Source organism: Eupeodes corollae, chromosome 1, assembly GCF_945859685.1.
Source record: "Eupeodes corollae chromosome 1, idEupCoro1.1, whole genome shotgun sequence".
Lineage (NCBI taxonomy): Eukaryota > Metazoa > Arthropoda > Insecta > Diptera > Syrphidae > Eupeodes > Eupeodes corollae.
The window spans coordinates 157351867-157362295 of record NC_079147.1 but is presented as its reverse complement, the minus strand read 5'-3'; the positions used below and the strand labels follow the sequence as shown (position 1 = coordinate 157362295).

Below are 10429 nucleotides of genomic sequence, written 5' to 3'. Positions count from 1 at the left end.
AAGTAGACTGATTCCTCTATAGTTGGTGCAGCTTAGATGGTCTCCTTTTTTTAGGATCGGGCAAACAATACTGAGGTTCCATTCATCGGGCATGCTTTCTTCTGACCATTTCTTACAGATAAGTTGGTGAATGCTCCTAACTAACTTATCTCCAGCTGCTTTAAAGAGCTCGGCATTCAAGCCATCCGCTCCAGTGGATTTATTATACTTCAGCTTAGATATGGCAATCTTTACTTCGTCTAAGTCGGGAGGACGGGATTCTTGGCTATCGTCGTCTATGTTGAATGGATCATCCTGCCTGACAGCGGAATTTGGTTCGTCGTTGCCGTTATACAGTATGCAGAAGTGGTCCATCCATATCCTCAGCATTGACTGCGGTTCCACTATGATGTTTCCACTTTCGTGTTTGCAGGCTTCGGTTCTAGGTTTATGTACCTGTGAATTTCGTTTCACCTGATCATAAAACTTTCGAACTTCATTCCTGCTTTTAAACCTCTCAACATCTTCGACCGCACGCTTCTCATGCCTTCTCTTTTTCCTTTTGAGAAGTCGGCGTTCCTCTCGCCTCTTCTGCTCCTAGAGTTCATAAGCAGCTCTCGTCCTTTTATGCAGCGCCGCTTTGCGTGCCTCTTGTTTGGCTGCATTTGCCTGCTGACATTCCTCATCAAACCAGGGTTTCCTTGTTGGTGTCTGCTTGAAACCCAGCACATAAGAGGCGGCTTCTCTGATTGCAACTTTGTTTTCGATACATTGTGTTGGCGGCAGAGAACTTCGAGAGAGGTTACTTGTAACTCGGTTGGAAAAGGATTTGGCGATCTCTGGCGATTGTAGCCGTTCGACGTTGTACCTTCTCAGAGCACCTCCCTGTTTTGCCTTGGGTCTGGAAATCTGAAGTGCTACCTTGGCTAAAACGAGGTAGGTTCGAGTCGATGTTAGCTCCTCGAAAGTTCGTACATCCATGATGCTGAAAGCGTGTCTGACGTCGATCGTTATATGGTCAATCTGGTTGACGGTAGTTTGATCTGGAGAAGTCCAAGTTCTTTTGTGGATGTTGAGCTGTGGAAAACGTGTACTGGCTACCATGACGTTTAGCCTCGTAACAAAATCTATGAGCCTGAATCCGTTGTCGGAAGTGTTGTCATGCAGTCTGTTCTTCCCGATTATACCACCAAAGATGTCTTCGCTTCCTAGCTTGGCATTAAAGTCGCCCAGGACTATTTTAATATAGTAGCTAGGGCACTGCTCATATGTTTTGTCTAGGAGCTCGAAGAACATATCTTTGGTGTATCAGGCTAATGTTGCCGAATTTAGCCTTGATGCGTATGGTCATAAGGCGCTCATTGATGCACCTATAGCTCAAGACTTCTTGCCTAAGTCTGGCTCCAATGATGAAGCCGCATCCAAATAAGCGCTGTTGGTTTTCGTAGTAGCAGTCATCAAAGTAAATATCGCAGTTTTTCATCCTCTTTTTGCCCAGCCCATCCCATCGTATTTCCTGGATCTCAGTGATGTCTGCTTTATAGCAGTCTAGGGCCTCCGCTAATTCTTCGGCCGCACGTGGTCTGTTAAGGGACCTAATTAGTTTTTACTTCCGCAAAATTTAACTTGTGTTCAGCTTTTTAACCTCTGACGTATGACGCTTTTTATCTTGAAATATCTCTCAATTTTACTAAACCTGCACTGCACTACAGGCGCATAAATTTGATATAAAATGATTCTCCGACATTCCACCATAAAAAAACAACATTTAACAAAAGCAAATGTATTAACTCTTCTCGAATATAAGATTTCCACTAATGTGCTTCAAAATGTATCCCCATTCTGTTCGAAGTTCTTGGCAGTCAGTAAACTGTCATATCCAAACTTCAAAACAGATTCAGCAAACAAATCCAGCAAATGTCATAATTATCTGCAAAATTTCCCACCCGTTCGTGGGTCATCTCGTCGTCGCGCAGCGCATTCAAAAAGCAAAACAACAAATTCTGTTAGATTGTCAAAAGTTCTCGTTTCGTCTGGAAGTAAAAATTTATCGTCTCGCGATTCCGTATCCGATTTTCTATCCTCCCTCTTGATTGGATTTTGATAGAGAAGAAAAAGTGCAAGTGAAAATATTTATATTTCATAAGGAAAGTGTTTTTGTTCATTCTGTAGTGATTAGATTGATTCATCGAATAAAATACAAACAAAGGTATGTGATTGTTATTAATGAATTTTTAAATTTTAAGAAAACAAAAACACAAAGTCGCACACACCTTTGTACTTCAGTCTTCTTGTGTAGTAACCAAGGTTTAGTTAGTTAGAGAATCTGGTTAGTTTCCTCTTCGTCGTCTGAGGTCTGCTTCTCTGCTATCATCGTCGACGTCGTAGCTCGGAGCCGTAGCTGTTGTTGTTTTTGTTTACGTGCTCTTTTTCCAAATGATTGATGTTGCTGATGGTTACTCATATCTACATACCTTTGGTTGTTAATATTTTAGGCTATTGTTGTTCTTGTAGTTTGCCTCTGCTGGAGCCGAGAAGTGTTGTCTACCTTTGAATGTCTCTTTTTTCTAATTTATTTTAATTTGAGTTCACATAAAAATGTCCTTTCTCTCTGTAAATATACAAAAACAAAACCAATAACATTTGTCGCCGGTTCGGTGTTTGAGTAAGTTCAAAGTTTTTCCAACACCCACTCTCCACACCCAATTTTTGCCATTGCCATCGGTGTATGTTATATTACGAGCTTGTGGCAGCCTTATTCCTTGGTCGGCCCTCTCTTGGAGCATGTGGGGGACATGGATCGATAAAAGTGCTGCGTACAAATTATAAGAAACCTTGAAAGAACAAAGGAATCGTATGAACAGAGCATGCAACGAGCGGCAACCGAGTCGAGTCCTCTAGCTCCTGGTGTAAATGACGTGAGATATTTGATGTAAATACGACAAAGAATCGTATTTCAAAATGTAACCAACAGAAAACACACTAACTAAAAAAGAGAATTTTAAAACAGCAATTATGTAAGGTAGAAGAATTTATTCCTTATCTAATACGGTTTCTATTAAAGTAGCACGTAGGTAGGATGCTTTATGTAGAGATGCTCTGCGATTACCTTCAGGTGTAACTTATATACATATGTTTGTAAGTTATACTATAGCTAGAAACCATAAGAAGGATATAATAGAAATACTTCATGAACTTTTTGAAAAGGTTTTTCGAGCATTATGAAATCTCAAGTATAAGTTTGAGTGGACCTTCAAATTACACAACGTTAGAGATTTCATTGCTTTTAAATCGATAGACATATTCGAGAGAAATATCGACATGATTTAGCAAGTTTGTAAGTCCAACAGGGGTTAGGTATTTTAGTTGGAATTTTCAATAATGACATATCAAGTACATGGCTGCCCACACTGCATGCATCACAACAAAGCGCATTGGAGAAAAATATGCCTTTATAAAGTTAAGTTTATTCAAAATTCGATTAAACCATCACTATAGTCCAGAAAAAAAGAGGTTACTAAAGAAAAAACTCATTAAAGAAAAAAACTCCTATTAGATCCGTTTGGCAATGTAAGAAAGCCAACTAGGACGGTCTCAATAAATTCTTCAGGAACTTTAACTGTTCACTATGCTTCCTCGATATTTACGTGGATTCCAGTGCAGATATGGTAACAAATTTAATTCTTTGTGGAATGGGAAATTTTATCTCGAATAGGGTGAAATCTAGCAAACCCAAAGAGAACTCATGGTTTGATTCGAGCTGTAAAGAGGTTATTAGGTTCAGAGATGTAAGTTTCCGTTGTTATAAAGCCAACCCGACTGAGGAAAACCGGAATAAGTTTAAACAAGCTAGAAAGATCTGTAATGGTCATATTCGACGAAACAAATGTTTGCATGATCAGAAATTAAGGCAAAAAATACTACAATGTCTCAAAGGTAGTAAACATTTCTAGTCATTTGTAAAACACGTACGAAACACCACGTCATCCTCGGTTCGAACGCTCTTCCACAATGACACTCCCTATGTAAGCTCGATTGATAAAGCCAATTTGCTTGCAACACATTTTTCTGTTAATTCGACGCTACCGGAAAATGTCATGAGTCCTTCGGTTCTTGAGAGCGCACATGATTCTATAAGACGAATTTTCTTTCGCGCTCGTGCAGTCGCAAGAGTACTGAAAGATCTTGACAAACACAAATCCGCTGGACCGGATAGTATTCCCCCTTTTGTTCTGAAAAGTATTTTCAACGCTAGCAAAACCACTGCGTAAGCTTTCCCATCTGTCCTATTCTACAGGCCTCTTGCCGAGTTGATGGAAAACTGCATTTGTCCAGCCTGTCCCTAAAAAAGGCGAATCCTCCTCCCATTCAAACTATCGTGCAATTGCACTTACGTCTCTTCTTTTTAAGGTCATGAAACGCGGATTAATTTTCAGCTTAAGAAATATCTTGAAGAACGGAAGCTTCTTAATGACGGACAGTATGGCTTTCGTAAATCAAACAAATCTTTACATCGTTTTGGAGAAAATAAGATTATTGCACTTGATATTTCAAAAGCATTTGATAGAGTTTCGCACCAAGCTCTTTGATCGAAAATGCGTGCTTTTGGTATTGATGAATCTCTTCTTCGTTGGATTAGAAATTACCTTTCTAAGCGTTCAATACAAGTTTTATTAGATGGTTTCAAGTCTGAAATTCAATGGTGTCCCTCAGGGCTCCGACTCTCTTCTTTTATTCATAAATTATCTCTTGTCTGTCACTTCTCATCCATTAAACTGTTTCGCCGACGACAGTACCCTCAGCTTTTCATATTCGTTTCTAGATTAACATCCTTGTCCTTCGGATGTGGAACTTCAAAGGAAGCGTATGATATGCTCATTAAATTATGATCTTGACAGCATTGTCCAATGAGGAAACAAAAACCGTATAGAATTTAATGCTTCGAAAACTCAATGCTGTCTCCTGTCGTTAAAGCGTAACGCACCCCCGATGCCCCTATCTATGAGTGGCACTTGCATCCAGGAAACCAATCAACTATCAGTGCTCGGTATGTGTATTACAGATCACCTCTTATGGAATGATCACATATTCGATATCGCTAAAAATGCTGCCATGCATTGCAATAAATTTTTCACCTCTTCTGATCTGGCTATAATCTACAAAGCTTTCATCCGTCCAAAGCTTGAATACAATTCGCATATCTGGGCAGGTGCCCCTAACAGAAGTTTAAATCTCTTGGACAGATTTCAAAAAAGGGCTTTAAAAATGATAGGTGACAGAACTATAATCGAAACATTTAAATCGCTAGAACGCTGCCGCACTGTGTCATGCCTTTCGTTGTTTTATCGATATTTTTACAAACAATGTTCTGTCGAATTAGCCAGTTGCATTCCACCCCTTAAACTATTCAGCCGTAATACTCGCACTTCTAGGAATGCTCATCAGTTTACCCTTGAGCTCAATTTCGGGCGCACCGTCAAGTATAGAGATTCTTTCTTAAATCGCACATCGAGAATGTGGAATGCTTTTACCAACTCTGTTTTTCCCTCCCATTTTGATGTTCAGCACTTTAAGACCAATGTGTACCGGGATCTCATTTTAAATCCTTCCCTATTTTCCTGACGCTCGCACTGTGTTTAAATATAAACATATAAAAGGTACTAATAATCCCTTGATCGCTTGTGAATTATAAAAAATAAACATTTTTAAGTTAGCCGTACTATGCGAATGTGGAATGCCTTTCTTTCCCAGCTATTGCAATATTCAGGAATTCAAAACCAATGTGCACCGACATCTCCTTTCAACCTCTCTCTCCCTTTCCTAGTGCTCACACTGTGTCTACATAACAAGGGTAATATATCCCCTTGACTGTGCGCTTAAATGGAATGGAGTTGAATCTATTTATAAGGTGTTATTTAGTTCACGGGCAAGCTAACCAGTGTTCTTAGCTCACTTACTTAAGGCGGCGCTACAGTCCAGGGCGGACCTGGGCCTCAAGCCACATGCGTCTACAGCCAGCTCGTTCCCTAGTTAGCTGTCTCCAGTGTCGCACGCCAAGTTTGTTGAAGTCTTCACCCACCTGCGTGCGCCACCAAAGTCGCGGTCTTCCTTTACTGCGCCGTCCGCGTCCCTTGGGATTGGATTTTAAGACCTTCCGGGCTGGAGGGTTGATGTCCATTCGCTCTACATGACCGAGCCATCTAAGCCGTTGGACTTTAATTCTGCTAACTAGGTCAATGTCGCTGTACAGCCCGTACAGTTCGTCGTTATATGTTCTCCTCCATTCTCCATCAATACATACGGAACCAAAAATCACCCAAAGAATTTTTCTCTCGAAGCATCCTAAGACGCTCTCATCTATCTTTGACAGGGTCCAGGCCTCAGCGCCATAAATGAGAACCTCGAGAGAGGACTTTACTTCTCAATTGCCTTCTAAGTCCAAAGAAGCAGCGATTTGCAATAGTTATCCTTCGTTTAATTTCAGCGCTGGTGTCGTTGTCTGTGCTTATAGCGGAGCCTAGGTACACAAAGTCCTTAACTACCTCGAAGTTATAGCTGTCCATGGTGACGTTTTGTCCAAAACGTCGTTTTTCAGTGTCCTTTTTTGATAACAGCATATACTTGGTCTTGCCCTCATTGACCATTAAACTTATCTTCTTCGCTTCCGTCGCAATGCTCAAAAACGCTCTACTAACAACACGCTTTGATCTTTCAATTATGTCAATATCATCGGCGTATCCGAGTAATTGTATGGACCTTTGGAAGATTGTTTCTCTAGTGTTTATGGTTGAGTTTTGCACAATTCTTTCCAGAACGATATTAAAAAAGTCACATGACAGTGCATCGCCTTGTCTAAAATCTTTTTTGACATCAAATCGGTGAGATCTGTTCCGACTTTGTTAGAGCAGCGTGCATTTTCCAACGGCATTCTGCACAAACAGAAAAAAGAACAGAAAAAATTTAACAGGGATGCTAAAACTAGACATTGCTCTGTAGAGCTCTTCCCTATGGATGCTGTCATACGTGGCTTTAAAATCGATAAAGAGATGTTGGGTATCGATTTAAAGCTCCTGGTTTTCTTTCCAAGATCTTTCGTAGTGTGAATATTTGGTCGATAGTGGACTTTCCTGGTCTGAAACCACACTGATAAGAAACTATCAGGTTGTTGACGAACGGCTTCAGGCGTTCAAATAATACGGCAGCGATGCAGCTCCAGCAGCTTTGTTTGACTTCAGTTAAGATATAGCTATCTTCACTTCGTCGTGGTCGGGTAGGCGGAATTTTAGGCCTGCGTTGCCTAGGTTGAGTGGTTCTATCTCCCTTACAGCGGATCCGTTTCGCCATCGCCGTTATATAATTTAGAGAAGTGATCTTTCCATATTCTCAACAAAGATTGCGGTTCTACTACGATGTTCCCTGATCGTCTTTACAGTCTTAGGTTCGTGGCTTGTACCCTTGGGAAGTTTTTTTTACCTTTTGGTAAAATTTACGAACCTCATTCCTGTCGTGACATCCCTCTATCTCCTCGAAGCCGATGTTCCTCTCTCCTCTTCTGCTCGTAGAGCTCGCGAGCAGCTCTGGTCCTTCTGTGCAGCGACATTTTGTATGCCTTTTGTTTCGCTGCGTGCGCTTGCCGGCATTCGTCGTCAAACCAGTGGTTTCGCTGTTGTAGCCGTGTGCAACCTAGCACTTTAGAGGCGGCTTCTCTGATGGCTGCAAGGTGTTCTTAGGCAACTTTTGTAAAATGGCCGGAAACAAATACTCTAACGAAACAAAAGAAAAAATCATAAAAAAAGTGTATGAGTCAAATTGAAACATCGGAAATCAGTGATTTGCCAATTAATAAAATTTTACAAATCCAAAAAGTCATTCCAAATGGTTAATCGAGGTGGCAGAGCACGAAAAACAACAAAACGAGAGAACTCTGCAATAATAAAATAAATTAAAAAAGTCCAATTTATATCATCAAGAGAAATACAAACCCAACTCGACCTGAACGAAAACGGGAAAACGAGCTGTTGATGGTAGACTAAAATTTTTCAAAGCTGTAAAAAAGCCTTTTATTTTCACTAAAAACAAGTTGGCACGATTATAATTTGCTCATGACCACTTCAACTGGACCGTTAGAAAATGGAGGAACGTACTCTTTTCGGACTAGTCCAAATGCAATTTTAATGGTTCCGATGGTTTTCGTAGAGTTCGCAGACCAGCCAAAAAATCACCAAATCTACCATACAACAAAGCTACTGTAAAGCACGGAAGAGGTAACGTAATGGTATGGGGATGTTTTTCAGGGCATGGGCTGGAACCGATTCAGCAAAAAGATGGATCGGTTTATGAACTGTGGTATTTTGAAAAATATGATGCTGCCACGCTAAAGATCAGTTGCTTCTGAAATGAATATTTTAAACGTGGTTTTAAGAAAACTGGATTGACGTGTAACAATGGCCAGTACAGTTTCCAGATCTCAACCCCATAGATCGACGAATTGAATTGTAAGGATGGATTATTACCATTCTTTGTAATAATTTATCAAAATTGAAAAAAAAAATAAATAAAGAATTGAATTGAATCATGAACTGAGCTTGGCCACACTTCCTAATCCTTTAGCTTCATTGTATGTTACATTAAGGCTTAACAAATCTTTCCGGTTCATATATGTAAATTGTATGAATTTAAGTCTTTTCCATACGTGCCTTATGTCTTCTCACTTTAGTGCCTTCAACTTCAATATCTTGTCCTAGACCGAACTGAAATCCAGGTTCGATTAGATATCTATAAAATATCCCGCATCATCAGCTCAGGATTCAGTGCACCTTCTTTATCGATTTTTCAATTCAAAAACTTGCTGCAACACTCTGATTCCTAGCAGAAGGAAGCTATCAAAGATCAGTTCATAGAAATAAAAAATGTGATTTGAATATGTTCAAAAAATAAAACAAACCGAAATACAGAACATCCATTTGCATGACGAATTGTGTATAACCCAAATTCACTTTCGCTTAGTGTATTCACAATAAGTGAAATGCAGAAAATGGGCAATAGAGTTAATATGCCATTGTTGAAACATTTGTTAGATTTCCATTTCAAGATTCTGCCTCTTTGTTTCTTCCAAGGTCTTTTTTTTGATGGTCGTTAAGCTTGTTAATGGATCTGTATATTCTTTCAAAACTTGTTCTCAATACTTCTTGGTGTTTCAAATTCTAATTTCTAATATAAACGTTTCGAAACATTGAAATTGTCATACACAACTTAGTTAACACTTATATTTCGTCCTCATGAAAAGCTTTTTTTCATAGATAATAACTCTACCATACACATTCATTTCCATTCAGGATCAAGGATATAGCAGTTTATATTCATCATTTTGTAACCCACTCAGGTGTGTGGAGGACTAAGAATTTTAGTCAATATTTATAAAAAGTGTACTCAAAGATTGTGAATAAAAGACCTTGGGTTAAGTTTGCATTCTCCACTTGTAACCTTCGAATGTGTTTCCAGTTTTGTATATCGATTATTAAAAACAAATACATCTACGTAACTCTTCAACATGCATCCATCTTTCATTTTTATCTAGGGAGTTATTAAAGAATTTGATAAAAAAATTCAAAGCTCATTAAAAAGTTGCACGAAACTATACAAGTATGTTTATCTTTTCTTTGGTCAAAATTTAATCTTCTGAAGACATTGTACCCGTTAGGTGGAATTGCGATGAAGTTATTAATAAATTCTTTATAAAAAAAAAATGAATGACTCATATTCACATTAATTTTAGTTGACTAATCACAAAAAAATATCCAATGAACAGATTCACCCTAAATGGAACATTTGCAATAATTTCACATTTTTTTTCAAGAATGACCACCATTCACGTTAACCACAAAATTGTGGTTGGTCGGTAAATCAGTGGTGGTACATTGGGTCGAGTATGTCTTCTTAGAGTTTCAGTTATTGGTTTGTGGAGGTTGCATTTTTATAAAACATAATTTATAAAGTTTTTCCCTAAATTTGAGCTTAAGTTCAAAACGGTCGCCTGATGTCATGATAACAAAGAAAAAGCAATGTATATGAATACGTTCATTTTGTAATTTCGATCATCATCCCAGTTAGCTTTAGTTTGCTCAAGGCTTATACGAAACATATGCTAGATCAAAAGACATTGACAAAAGAGGGAGTGGTTGGAAAGGAGATGTTGGTCTACATTGGTTTTGAACCCTTAAACATTGCAACGGCAGGAAAAGACAGAGTAAGCTTAAGCATTACACATTCGCGGAGTACGACAGAAAAACTAATATCTATACTTCACAATACGGCTAAAGTTGGACTCGAGGGTATATAATACATACTTATGGGAGTTCCTAAGTAAGTACTGCGGTGGAACTGTTATAGTGGAGGGATACAACTGGCTATTTCAATAAAGTATTGTTTGTGAAAATATCGATAAAACAAT

At 38.9% G+C, this 10429-nt stretch overlaps 1 protein-coding gene across 1 annotated transcript in view; it reads left to right on the top strand.

Annotated features, from left to right (window-relative positions):
- The first annotated feature begins 1950 nt into the window (after positions 1-1950).
- LOC129953191 (PP2C-like domain-containing protein CG9801) overlaps positions 1951-10429 on the top strand; it is a 95699-nt gene continuing 87220 nt past the window's right edge. The window contains exon 1 of the mRNA XM_056066084.1: positions 1951-2188. The gene's annotated coding sequence lies outside the window, so the exon portion shown is untranslated. The remainder of the gene's footprint in view (positions 2189-10429) is intronic.